A 14,352-nucleotide genomic window follows, 5' to 3' on the forward strand; every position below is an offset into this window, starting at 1 on the left:
ACAGTAGTTATATTATTGGACAGAACATTAAATGGGAAATTATTGGAGTGTGTAAAAAAGGTAATGTATTAATTGTGGGGGATTTTAATCTGCATATAGACTGGGACAATCAAATTGGCAACAGTGGTCTAGAAGATGAGTTTACAGAATGTTTTTGTAACAGTTTCTTGGAGCAATACATTGTAGAACCAACTAGGGATAAAGCTATCTTAGACCTCATATTGTGTAATGAAGCAGGGTTAATAAGTAATGTCATAATAAAAGATCCACTGGAAATAGTGATCATAATACCATTGAATTTCATGTTAAGTTTGAAAGTGACATATTTCAATCACAAACAAGATTGTTAAAATTAAACAAAGCCAATTACAAAAATATGAGGGAAGAACTGGCTCAAGTTAATTGGGTAAATAGACTGAAAGGTATGGTCGTAAATTAACAGTGGGAAACATTTAAAGAAACAGTTAAAAGGGTTCAACAAAAGTACATTCCATTAAAAGATAATAACACGTCAAGAAAGACCCATCTGTGGCTCACTCAGGAAGTTAAGGAGAGTATTAGGCTAAAAGAAGAGGTTTATAATGTTGCAAAAAATAGTAACAAGCCTGAGGATTGAAAATGTTTTAGAAACCAGCAAAGGGCCACTAAAAAGTTGATAAAAAGGAAAAAATAGAATGAGAGTAAACTAGCCATCAATGTAAAAACAGATTGCAAGAGCTTTTGTAAGTACATAGAAAGGAAGAGAGTATCTAAAGTTAGACGTTAGTCCCTTAGAGGCAGAGACAGGAGAAATCATCATGGGGAATGAGGAAATGGCACAGGCATTGAACAAATATTTTATGTGTGTCTTCACAGTAGAAGACACAAGTTCCATACCAGAAATAGCCAGTAACCTAGGGGCTAAAAACATTGAAGAAATTAAGGATATTGATATCTGCCGAGAAAAAGTTTTGGAGAAAATTGAGGGACTCAAATCTGACAAGTCCCAAGACCAGATAGCCTACATCCTAGGGTTCTAAAATAGATAGCTGCAGAGCTAGTGGATGCACTGGCTATGATTTTCCAGAATTCCTTAGATTCAGGAATGGTTCTGTCAGAATGGAAGTTGGCAAATGTTAAACCGCTTTTCGAGAAAGGAGGTAGAGAGAAAACAGTGAAGTACAGGCCAGTTAGCCTGAAGTGATTTTTGACTTTAACCCCTTATAGGGACTAAACCAAATCAGGAGTACATCCCTATGAATCTCCTTTAATTCAGTTCAAACCAGACAAACTCTTTTCGACACTTATGTGGGGCCAAAGAATTGAACTACTTTTCCCTCAAAGAAAGAAAACTAACAGAATATTACCATCTTTCGGATAGCCTACATTTTAGTAATTATGGCTAAGTCATAAATATCCCAGATATTATTAGGGTCTGGGAAACTCTCTTCGATACATAACTTTCCACTTAAAGAGACACAGAGAGGGTTCCTGTAGTTGTATACAGAATGCTACATGAGACGATTTATTAACTTTTATATATTTATTAAAGAATTTCACATGCAATACACTTTTAAGTGGATAAGTATACTACAATATCAAAGATTACTAAGAGATGTAAAACATAATCTTATTCCTAGAATAGAATCCAAAAGTTAAATCTTGACAAGGTTACAGCAAAATATCTTAGAATATCCATCAAAATTCAAAGTAAACTGTTACCTTAAATTCCCTGAGTAAGCCTCCTGCTTAACAAGACAAAACACTCTCGGTTAAGAGCAGAATTGTCCTGTCATGCAGTCAGCCATCCTTACCATAGGTTGAGAAGCATTGATGAGTAATTTTAATACCCCTGATTTTTCGATTCAAAACTCACATGTTTATACTGTTTCTAATCTATTAACTCATCTTTTGGAATGTAGGTGTTATCTTTCTGTGTGTGTTTTTCCTGCTTTCGTAATCCACATATGGTAATATCATTAAAATAAAAGCAAAATACTGCGGATGCTGGAAATCTGAAACAAAAACAAGAAATGCTGGATTCACTCAGCAGGTCTGGCAGCATCTGTGGAAAGAGAAGCAGAGTTAACGTTTCGGGTCAGTGACCCTTCTTCTGTTCCGAAGAAGGGTCACTGACCCGAAACGTTAACTCTGCTTCTCTTTCCACAGATGCTGCCAGACCTGCTGAGTGAATCCAGCATTTCTTGTTTTTGTTGGTAATATCATTAGCCACTTATTCCCAATTCATTATCTGCCAAAAATTTCCTTCTCATGAAGTTCTGAGCTTTTATCTGGTCAAAATGTTTGTAGTATTTTATAGTAACACTAAGACTTAACTTTATAAATGTGTTTTATACTTAAAATATTTTTAATTAAGTTTGTGCAGTAACTGGTTTTGACTTTTTGGATGAAATTGGGTTTACGTGGCTTCTGTTTTTTGTAGGTAACATTCCATTTTGTGATTGATCATCTGTGATGGTTCTTTGATGGTACCTTGTACCATTTCCTTAAGTCAGTCTATCTACATCATTAACATTATCAACTAATTTGGATTACAGTAATCAGTATGGAACACATATAGCCTGTCTCAGTATGTTTTCAATGTAGCAGAAACCTTGGAATGGATTTGTTAACTCTGCCCTTAAAGGGAATTTCAGTGAGTCTTGAAAACTGACCGTTTAGTCAATCTTTAATTCTAAAAGGTATAATGTATTAATTATATCCAAATTCTACCGAATTAAACCTATTATACCTATATTTCATCACAAGCCTAACATCAATCATTGGGAAGATGCTGGAAACTATTATTAAAGAAGTCTTAACATTGCACTTGGAAAAACATAGTATGATTAGAACAAGTCAGCATGGTTTTACTAAAGGGAGATCCTGTTTGACAAATTTATTACAGTTTTTGAGCATGTAACTAGTAGGGTAGATAAAGGGGAACCAGTAGACGTAGTATACCTGGATTTTCAAAAGGCATTCGATAAAGTGCCACATAAAATATTAATAGGCAAGACAAGGGCTCATGTTGTTGGAGGGAATATATTAGCATGGATAGAGGATTGGTTGACAGACAGGAAGCAAAGAATGGGCATAAATGGGGCATTTTCAAGTTGGCAGGCAGTGAATAGTGAGGTGCCGCAAGGATCAGTGCTGAGGCCTCAGCTATTTACACTCTATTAATGTCTTGGATAAAGAGACAGGGAGTAATGTATTTAAGTTTCCGATGATACAAAGCTTGGTGGAAAGGCAAGCTGTGTGGAGGACGTAGAGAGACTGCAAAGAGATATAGACAGGTTAAGTGAGTAGGCAACAAGATGGCAAATGGAGTAGGGAACAGTGAAGTTATTTATTTTAGTCATAAAAATATTAAAGCGGAATATTTTTTAAAAGGTGTGAAACTGGTAATTGTTGATGTTTGGGGAGATGTGGCAGTACCCGTACAAGGAATGCAGAAAGTTAACATGCAGGTGTAGCAGGCTATTAGGAAGGCAAATGGCATGTTGGCCTTTATTGCAAGGGGATTGGAGTACAGGAATAAAGAAGTCTTGCTTAAATTGTACAGGGCTTTGTTGAGACCGCACCTGGAATACTGTATGCAGTTTTGGTCTCCACATTTAAGAAAGGATATACTTGCACTGGAGGCGGTGCAGTGATTATTTACTAAATTGGTCCTTGGGATGAGGGAGTTGTCCTATGATGAGAAGCTAAGTAAATTGGGCCTATATTCTCTGCAGTTTAGAAGAATGCGAAGCGATCGAATTAAGACATACAAGATTCTGCAAAGGTTTGCTGGGTAGAAGCTGAGAGATTGTTTCCACTGGTCGGGGAATCTAGAACACGGGGACACAGTCTCAGGATAAGGGGCCAATCATTCAGGACTGAGATGAGGAGAAATTACTGCACTGAAAGGGTTGTGAATATTTGGAATTCTCTAACCAAGAGGGTTGTGGATGCTCCTTCACTGAAGACATTTAAAGCTGGAATAGATAGATCTTTGTTCTTACAGGGAATCAAGGGATATGGGAAGCATGAAAAGTGGGGAATTGAAGCCCAAGATCAGCCTTGATTGTATTGAATGGCAGAGCAGGATCGAGGAGCCATATGGTAAACTTCTGCTAATGTTTCTTGTGTTCTTATGTATATCCCTTTGTAGTCTTCTTATGTCATCTTCACAACTTACTTTCCTACCTATCTTGGTGTCATCAGCAAATTAAGCAACTGTACCTTCGATCCATTCATCCAAGTCATTTATATAAATTGTAAAAAGTTGAGGCCCCAGCATTGACCCCTGTGGCACACCACTCATTACATCTTGCCAACCAGAAAATGACCCATTTATGCCTACTCTCCGTTTCCTGTTAGCTAGCCAATCTTCTATCCATGCCAATATGTTACCCCCTAAACCATGAGATTTCATTTTCCGCAATAACCTTTGATGTAGCATCTTATTAAATTCCTTCTGGAAATCTAAGTACAGTACATCCACTTCATCCATAACACATGTCACTTCTTCGAAGAACTCCAATAAATTGGTTAAACACGATTTCTCTTTAACAAAACCATGTTGACTCTGCCTGATTACCTTGAATTTTTCCAAATGCCCTGCTGTAACATCTTTAATAACAGCTTCTAACATTTTCCCTAAGACAGAAGTTTAACTAACTGGCCTGTAGTTCCCTGCTTTCTGTCTCCCTACCTTTTTGAATAAAGGAGTTACATTCATTATTTTCCAATCGAATGGAACCTTCCCCGAATCTAGGAAATTTTGAAAAATTAAAACCAACACATCAACTATCTCACTAGCCACTTCTTTTAGGACCCCAGGATGAAGTCCGTCAGGACCCGGGGACTTGTCAGCCTGCAGCTCCAACAATTTTGCTCAGTACCACTTCCCTGGTCATTGTAATTTTCTTGAGTTCCTCCCTCCCTTCCATTTCCTGATTTACAGCTATTTCTGGGATGTTACTTGTAACCTCTACAGCAAAGTTGTCCAACATATGGCCCGCGTGCCAGGATCTGGCCTGCTAAACGTTTCCATCCGGCCCGTGGATGTAAACTGTTCCCACAGCTGTTCCTCATCCTCACTGTGACTGGAGGTGAGAAATTTCCATTTGTCTGTCCGGCTTTTAAACAATGGAACTCTCAGTTTCACAGTTGCAGAGAACGCTCTTTTAAAGTTCTTTTCAAAGTCAGTTCTTTAAGATCATTGTCAGTTTCACAGGCAACAGCCGTTGACATCGGGAGCAGCTGCTTCCCAACTGACTCCGGGTTTTCCAGCAGGTGGTAAATGGCGGCTGGTAAACCCCGAGCCTGAAATCAAGAGCAATCAACCAGACAGGTTTTCTTGGCTTTAAATAACCTTAAAACTCCAATTCAGTTAAAACTACTAAAATTACGCAACACAACCATGCTCGCATGCATACGCAATAAACACACACACAAATAGATACAGAGGAGGAGAAAGAATGAAAGCGGGGAAGGTTTCAAGTAGTAGATGGAATTCAGTTACTGTTTTTGGGTTTGCTGTGAAATCGTGATTGCAGGTAAGTCCTGCAGTTCTCAATCTTTTTGCTGGTAGCAGAAGGCTGCAGGGTCTTCTGTCTTGAAGTTTAAGTTACTTCCATGGTCCCTGGACCTTTGTGTGAGAGAGAGAGAGAGGGACAGAGAGAGAGAGAGGTGCTCTCTTCCTGAAGTTCAATTTCAGTCTGTCTCAAAACTTTACTATGAGTACAATTCAATCAACTCCAGGTTGGTCAGCGGGTTAGTCATGTGACTAGCTCTTTGTTTGAAACCGCCTCACCTGCGAGGTTTGTGAGTTCTTCAGAGCATACCAGACACACTCAGTGGAGGGACCGAGGTGGGTGGTGGGGGGCTGGTGGGTGGGGAGGGCATGGAGTGCTGGCTCTTACACAGATAATGATTTCAATGTCTTTTGATCATCACTATTGACCAAACCCATCTGGCTAATTGAATCTGGGAGTACTTCCATTGTCTCTCGGTGCAACTGTCTCTCAGAATGCAAATGTGCAGCCATGTTTTCAGCTATTTAGTCCTGTGGTCATTTTAAAACAAGTTATGTTCAATGTCCAGTAAGCATTCAAATAATGTTCAATATGACGAAATTAATATATTTCCATTTGGTAGGTGTGGTTTCCGTCACACCTCCACATCGGGCTGAATGAAATGTGACATTAGGGGGAGCATTTCATTATAAAATAGAAAGAAGAGAAAGTACAGGAAAAGACACATGCAATTCTCTCATTCATTCTCATTCATTCAGAAATCTTAAAATTGTTACAGTCTGTCTTTCCTTTGTAGCACTGCTGCTGTGGACTGTCCCTTTTGTCCTTGAGGTGGATCTGAGATAGTTATGTGTTGCCCAAGGTGTTTAAAGTTTCTTCACTATCAGCCTGCAATGCGTTCATGTGATTTATGGGAGGTTTGAAGTTTGCACATTTCCACAATTGTCTAGGGTGCCTTTGTTCCTGTTGAAGTCACAGGGGGGATGGTTAGAGTTAATTAGCCCTGGTTTGGAGTTCTGATCATGGGAGTCGACAGTGGTGGATCCACTTTGATCTCTCTTACAGTGCTCTGATGAGTCAAGCAAGTGCTTTTCACTTTAGGATATGGTTGGTTCCCTTTCCTCCTGACTGTGGGGGTAGATTCTTTGCTAATCTTCCCTTTGTCCTCTGGGACACTCCTGCTTGCAGGTATTTGTGCAGATTCTACTGCACTCCCCTGCGGCACTTGGATTAGGTGAAGCATCACCCTCACAGTTTCTCTGCCCTCTTGAGGACTTTCTTTGTCCCTGCAGGTTTCTGTAAATTCTGTTAGCAACTCTGGTGGGGTGCTTCTGATGTCTGCATTTACATAGGAGGATGTGGGGGTCTAATTTTTCCAACATTTTGGGGTTGGCTGACCGGACAGTAGGGGTCTTCATTTGGGAATCCTCCCGGACTTCCTTTAGCCTGTTCTCTTTGTCCCTTTTTCCCCTTTCCTCTCTAACTTTTTGCCAGCCCTGTGCCTATCTATCCCCTTTTGTTCTCAGTAGGGGTCCCTTACAATTCACCAGCCCTCTGCTGGAGGATCCTCCAAATACCGTTACAGGACTTAGGGGTGCAGATTTCACTGCAGGTTGGGGCTTTCTCACAACCTGGCACATCTGGCAAGTTCTACAGTACTCCACCACATCTTTGTGGGGTTTTGGCCAATCAACCTGTTGCCTTATGCGGGCTTTGGTTTTTCATATACCGATATGCACAGCCATTGTAATCTCATGGGCCATTCTTAATATTTCTTTCCGCTACCTCTGCAGCACCACTAACTGGTGAACCACTGTCCACTCTTTGCTCTCAGGTCTGTGAGGAGAAGTCCACTTCCTCATCAATACCTCATTCTTTAAATAGTAGCAATCAGGGGCTCCCCTCTGCTTCAGTTTCGGTCTGGGCAGCCTGTGCTAACTCTCTCAGTACTGGATCAGCTCGCTGAGCCTCAGCCAGGGAAGATATCAGGTTCCAGGTGGGGCCCACGAAAATTGCTTCCACCCTGTGTCTGCAGGGAGGGTCAGATTCAGGAAGATGAGTGGTGACCTTTGTTCTTGTTGCCATTGTTCACCTTTTTATGTTCTGGAGCTGGTAAAACTCCACAGCACTATAAATGGGGCAGTTTCATTAATCAGTCTATGGATTGAGAATTGGTTCACAGACTGAGAATTGGTTGACAGACAGGAAACAGAGAGTAGGAATAAACGGGTCTTTTTCAAGGTGGCAGGCAGTGACTAGTGGGGTACCGCAAGGATCAGTGCTTGGGCCCCAGCTATTCATAATATATATTAATGACTTGGGTGAGAGAACTAAATGTAACATTTCCAAGTTTGCAGAGCTTTGAGGAGGATGCAAAGAGGCTCCAATGTGTTCTGGACAAGATGGGTGAGTGAGAAAATGCATGGCAGATGCAGTATAACATGGATAAATGTGAGGTTATCCACTTTGGTTGTAAAAACAGAAAGGCGTATTCTTATCTGAATAGTGATAGATTGGGAAAGGGGGAGGTGCAACAAGACCTGGGCTTCCTTGTACACCAGTCACTGAAAGCAAGCATTCAGGTGCGGCAAGCAATTAGGAAGGTGAATGGTATGTTGGTCTTCATTGCAAGAGGATTTGAGTACAGGAGCAAGGATGTCTTACTACAGTTGTACAGGGCTTTGGTGAGACCACATCTGGAGTATTGTGTCCAGTTTTGGTCTCCTTATCTGAGGAAGGATGTTCTTGCCACAAAGGGAGTGCAAAGAAGATTTACTAGGCTGATACCTGGGATGGCAGGATTGACGTAAGAGGAGAGATTGGTTCGACTAGGCCTATATTCACTAGAGTTTTGAAGAATGAGAGGGGAAACCTATAAAACTCTAACAGGACTAGACAGGCGAGATGCAGGGAGGATGTTCCCGATGGCTGGGGAGTCCAGAACCAGGGGTCACAGTCTCAGGATATGGGATATGCTATTTAGAACTGAGATGAGGAGAAATGTCTTCACTCAGAGGGTGGTGAACCTGTGGAATTCTCTATCGCAGAAGGCAGTGGAGGCCAAGTCATTAAATATATTCAAGAAGGAGATAGATATATTTCTTAATACCAAAGGGATCAAGGGATATGGGGAAAAAGCGGGAACAGGGTACTAAATTAGGGAATCAGCTATGATTGTTTTTGAATGGCGGAGCAGGCCCGAAGAGCCGAATGGCCTACTCCTGCTCCTATTTTCTATGTTTCTATATATCAATGTCTAAGAAATTCTGGATCTGCAATCAATTTTTACAAAAGAAGACAGAGCTATTCTGAATAATTGCAGGTCAGTTTAGTGTAATATGATGTAAAGAAAAAACTTGCATTTATATAGTGTCTTTCATCTATGGCTAAGACAAATGTGAGTCGATTACAGGCAGAGTCATGAGAATTTATAATGGGGAATAGAGACATGGCAGAGAAGCTAAATGATTACTTTGTGTCTGTCTTCACTGAGGAAGATACAGGAAATCTCCCAGAATTAGAGATCCAAGGGATTAGGGGGAATGAGGAATTGAAGGAAATTAGTATTAGCAAGAAGGTTGGTTTGGAGAAATTAATGGGGCTGAAGGTTGATAAGTCCCTGATATTCTACATCCCAGAGTGTTGAAAGAGGGAGCTACGGAGATAGTGGATGCATTGGTGATCATCTTCCAAAATTCTATAGATTCCGGAGCGGTTCCTGCAGACTGGAAAGTCGTGAATGTTACCCCACTATTTAAGAAGGGAGAGAGAAAATACAGGAAATTACGGACCTGTTAACCTTACATCAGTGGCTGGGAAAATGCTAGAATCTATTCTAAAGGATATGATAAATGGACACTTGGATAATAATGATCTGATTGGGCATAGTCAACATGGATTTATGAATGGGAAATCATGTTTGACGAACCTGTTGGGAGGTTTTTAAGGATGCTACTAACAGAATTGATAAAGGGGAGTCGGTGGACATCACATACTTGGATTTTCAGAAGGCTTTTGATAAAATCCCCCACAAGAGGTTGGTTAGTAAAATTAAAGCACATTAATATACTGACATAGATTAAGGATTGGGTAACAGGCAGAAAGCAGAGTAGGAATAAACGGGTCATTCTCGCATTGGCAGGCTGTGACTAGTGGGGTACCGCAGGGGTCAGTGCTTGGGCCCCAGCTGTTCACAATATATATCAATGATTTGCATGTGGGGACCAAATGTAATATTTCCAAGTTCGCGGATGACACAAAACTAGATGGGAATGTGTGTTGTGAGGAAGATGCAAAGCGGCTTCAAGTGGATTTGGACACTCTTAGTGAATGGGCATGAATGTGGCAGATAGAATATAATGTGGAAAAATGTGAGGTTGTCCACTTTGGTAGGAGTATTAGGTGTGCAGAGTATTTCTTAAATCGTAAGACATTAGAACGTATAGATGTACAAAGGGACCTGGGTGTCTTTGTCAATAAGTCACTGAAAGCTAACATGCAGATGCAGCAAGCAATTAGGAAGGCTAATGGTATGTTAGCCTTTATCGCAAGAGGATCTGACTACAGGAGTAGTGAAGTCTTGCTTCAATTGTGTAAAACCTTGGTTAGACCGCACTTGGAGTACTGTGTGCAGTTTTGGTCCCCGTATTTAAAGAATATATTCGCATTGGAGGCAGTTCAGAAAAGGTTCACTAGGCTGATTCCTGGGATGAAGGGGCTGTCTTATCAAGAATGGCTAAACAGGTTAGGACTTTATTCATTGGAGTTTAGAAGAATGAGAGGTGATCTTATCAAAACATATGAGATTTTAAGGGGGCTCGACAGGGTAGATGTTGAGAATATGTTTCCACTAGTGGGGGAATCTCGAACTAGGGGACATAATTACAGAATAAGGGGGTCACACATTTAAAACTGAGATGCGAAGGAATTTCTTCTCTCAGAGGGTGGTGAATCTCTGGAATTCTCTGCCTCAGAGAGTTGTGGAGGCTAGGTCGCTAAATGCATTTAAGGAGGAGGTAGATAGATTTTTGAAATCTCGGGGAGTCGAGGATTAGGCAGAGCAGGCCCGAAAGAGAAGTTGAGGACTGGGACAGATCAGCCAAGATCTTATTGAATGGTGGGGCAGGCTTGAGGGGTTGAATGGCCTTCTCCTGCTCCTATTTCTTATGTTCTTATATTTTTATGTACCCCCGTTAACCTTTGACTCCCGTGTTAGTCAAGAATTTATCCACCTCTGCCTCAAAAATATTCAATGACCCTGCCTCCACTGCTCTCTGGGGAAGAGAGTTCCAAAGACTCACAACCCTCTGAGAGAAAATATTTCTCCTCATCTGTCTTGAATGGGTGACCCCTTATTTTTAAACTGAGTCCCCTAGTTCTAGTCTCTCCCACAAGGGGAAACATCCTTTCAGCATCTACTTTGTCAAGACCCCTCAGGATCTTATATGTTTCAATAAGATCACCTCTTATTCTTCCAAACTCCATTTATATCCTTTCTTAAATAAGGAGACCAAAACTGTATGCAGTACTCCAGATGTGGCCTCACCAATGCCCAAAACAACTGTCGTGAAACATCCCTCCTTTTATATGCCATTCCCCTTGCATAAATGGCAACATTCCATTTGCCTTCCTAATCACTTGTATCTGCATACCAACCTTTTGTGATTCATGTACTAGGACACCCAGATCCCTCTGTACCACAGAGGTCTGCAATCTCTCACCATTTAAATAATAGCTGCTTTACTAGTCTTCTGCCAAAGTGGATAAGTGGAAAGCTCATATTTTCCCACATTATACATTATACACATTCACTCCAAACCCAAGTGGAATGAACCTGGATGCTGAGGCCTGCTCAATAAAAGCAGCCACACGACAGTGACCCTGTTTGTATCACTCTGCTCCTTAGTTTAAAAGGAGATCCTGAAGGTTATCAGCAGCACCGTTTCACAAATTATACATGTAATCATGTCAATGTTATTCTCTGCGCCAGTTTATTGGCAGATGTTAAGGAATGCTTTATTATTACCCTTATTTATGAATTCCATTTGCTTACAAGAACAAAAACGCACGTAGCAGTGGAGGTGTCCTTATTACTGTTCAATCTTAGAACATGAATGGTAGTTTTGTTTGGTTGCTCCGGTGTTAGTTTTGCATTGCATTCGTTGGGAACTGAAGCAGGTTTGAGACTGACCTTTTGGAGGTCTCCCGCCACGGGGTTTTACAGCACGTTGGCTAAGCTGGCAATATGCGATTCACAATTCGCAAGACTGCATGTTATCAATATAAAAACGGTCGTACACAGTCGACCAGACATGTCACTTGCGCAGATATTGGAAGTGTACTTTGTATACTTTGTATATTGGAAGCCACTCCAGGCGCTGCTTCACAAACCACTGACCACCTCCAGGCGCTTATCCATTGTCTCTCGAGATAAGGAGGCCAAAGAAGAACTACATAAAGGCACTGAAAACATTGCGGCGTCGTTAATGAACAAGAAAATGCGATGTCGATCAGAAATAAAGTTCTGTATTGCGCATAGATTGTTAATATTTTTTTGTTGCCATGCTGTAAGTAAGCGACTTTTGCATCACTCTTGCAACTTGGAAGCAATGCAGGTCGTTTACAACGTCTATTAATTCTGATTGATCTGGGAAGCAATAGTTTGGTGCAATTTAACTGATATTGTTAGGATTGGAGAAAGTTTTATGTTACGTTTACTATATAGCTTTACATAATCGATTGTTACAATGTTTGCATTCCATCGGCACTTTCCTAACATCAAAGCTGGATGTAAGGATTTATTTCAATAAGATCCAATATCATAATCACATGATTGAAATGTTGGGATCTTCGAATAAAAGAACTGGACAACAATAGTTTAAAGTTGTAGCTGAGTGACTAACCCTCCTTCCCATCCCCCTTGTCCGTTTCTTCAGAATGGGGCCCGACTCAGTGTGGAGAAAGGGAACTTGAGGGAACTCCTACGGCTTCGTAAAATAACGTATGAGCACAGTGATATCAATTTTAAAGCGGCAACACAGGTCACTTATGGGATCTAAATGTTTACATTGAAAACGGGGTGCTGGGAGGAACTAAGCTGAATGGAATCTGGGTGAAATTTCAGACGTTTCACAATTTCGCAAGAACAAAAATAACTTTTGGACGGAGTTTGTAGCCTCTAGTTCAGGATTGTTTGATTAAAAGTAACTCAAATACCAAACATGACAAGCTGATCAATACTTCAACGTGACGTACTAGCGAGGGAATAAACCGCTTAAAGCAGCCGAACACATAAAGGGAGGGAGCCGGATTTCAGTCTGCAAACTGGGAGAAACAGATTAACACCAAGCTCCCAGTTCTGTTTGCACATGTTTCTTCTTAATACACAGCTTTTGTAACGGGTAGTGGGAATGACTGCCGAATAACTGAGTGTGGCCATAACGTTAATCAGTAGGAAACAGCACAAAGGAGAGAAGTGTCCCTCTGCGCAGGTGAGTGTCTTTATATACTAGAAAGATAAATTGTGCAGTAAAATACCGAAAATTCTGCTTAGAGCAGGGAGAGATTGTTATAAACCGCATTGGATTAGAATGAGTGATTTACGCCTGGATCTAGTGATGTTTAGTGACAAGCGCAAAGTTTGTATTTCTATGAACTCGACACAGGAGCGAATTCTACATAAATAAATTTACAAGTAAACAATGAGGGATATTCCTACTTGTGCTATTACTTTATGATTCAACGCAAAAACCTGCTCGCAAACGAATTGTCAATTTTATATATTTATTCCGTTTTAAACCAAACAAAATTTGTCTCCCAGTTATTAATCGATTTAAATATTTGGTTTTACCAATGTATTTTTTATTTAGTGCTTTTGTTAAACTCTAAAGTGTTTCAAATTGAGGTTTAAAGTATTTAATAATTCCGGTTTCACTAAAATAAGAAATATTTTATTACTCTTACAACTATGCTTCATTTTAACAGGATTTCTTTACCGGATTGAATCGAGAAGGTGGACATGGTGCCATTGGACTGAGGACTGCTTCAGTTCTGCTGAAAGCTCTGGAGTGTGACAATGGTGTTTGTGTAGAGTGAAATCAAACGCCATTATCACACTAAATAGCTCAGGTAGGAATCAGCTACAGGTACAAGGTCATTCAACAAAAAGTCTCCACAATTCCTCATCCGACACCAGAATGTTAATTTACCATCAAACATCTGCGATGAAATTGAAATGTGCTGCTTGATGAAGCAGTTACACTATCGATGCTCATAAGAAAATGGGTTTAGACTTGTATTCAAAGCAAATCCGCTGTGCGATCCTCGTTTTCTGGACTTTTTGTAAATAATTCTAAGACCGTAGCCAGTGTTCGGGGTAAAGGTGCTTCAGTCTGCTGAGAAATAAATGGATGAACTCAACGAGTTTAAATATCAGATTATTCTTGCGATTTGGCATTTATGTCTAGTGTATATTTTTGTTTTTCAATTACCTATACTAGCAGAACGTGACTTTCAATGTTCATGCTGAGGAAGACCTGCAAAGTGGCAGACTCAAGGCTGGATCACCTCATTTTCATACAGTAATCCAGCAGGCTTTTGTCACCATGCTGCCTGTATGCATATGCTCTGGATCACATACAGTACCTCCATTGTAGAATGTACCATTTGAAAAAAAAAAGCTCCTCCAGTTAGTAAGTACATTGTTCAGTGTGGAGCACCAGGAAGACATCTGATCTATGCTAAATTATTTTATCTCTGCCTGGGTGGGGACTACATTTGGTCTCAGTCACCTCAGGACTAGAGAGTGGATGATGAAAAATGTGCTTGTGTGCAAATATCTGGTAAT

At 40.5% G+C, this 14,352-nt stretch overlaps 1 long non-coding RNA gene across 1 annotated transcript; it reads left to right on the forward strand.

The window, feature by feature from the left end:
• The first annotated feature begins 12,755 nt into the window (after positions 1-12,755).
• On the forward strand, positions 12,756-13,945 carry LOC137369705 (uncharacterized). The gene is made up of 2 exons (XR_010974998.1): positions 12,756-12,997; positions 13,491-13,945. It is a non-coding gene; the product is annotated as an uncharacterized lncRNA (long non-coding RNA).
• Positions 13,946-14,352: the final 407 nt, after the last annotated feature.

Source organism: Heterodontus francisci, chromosome 1 (assembly GCF_036365525.1).
Source record: "Heterodontus francisci isolate sHetFra1 chromosome 1, sHetFra1.hap1, whole genome shotgun sequence".
In the NCBI taxonomy this organism is placed as follows: Eukaryota; Metazoa; Chordata; class Chondrichthyes; order Heterodontiformes; family Heterodontidae; genus Heterodontus; species Heterodontus francisci.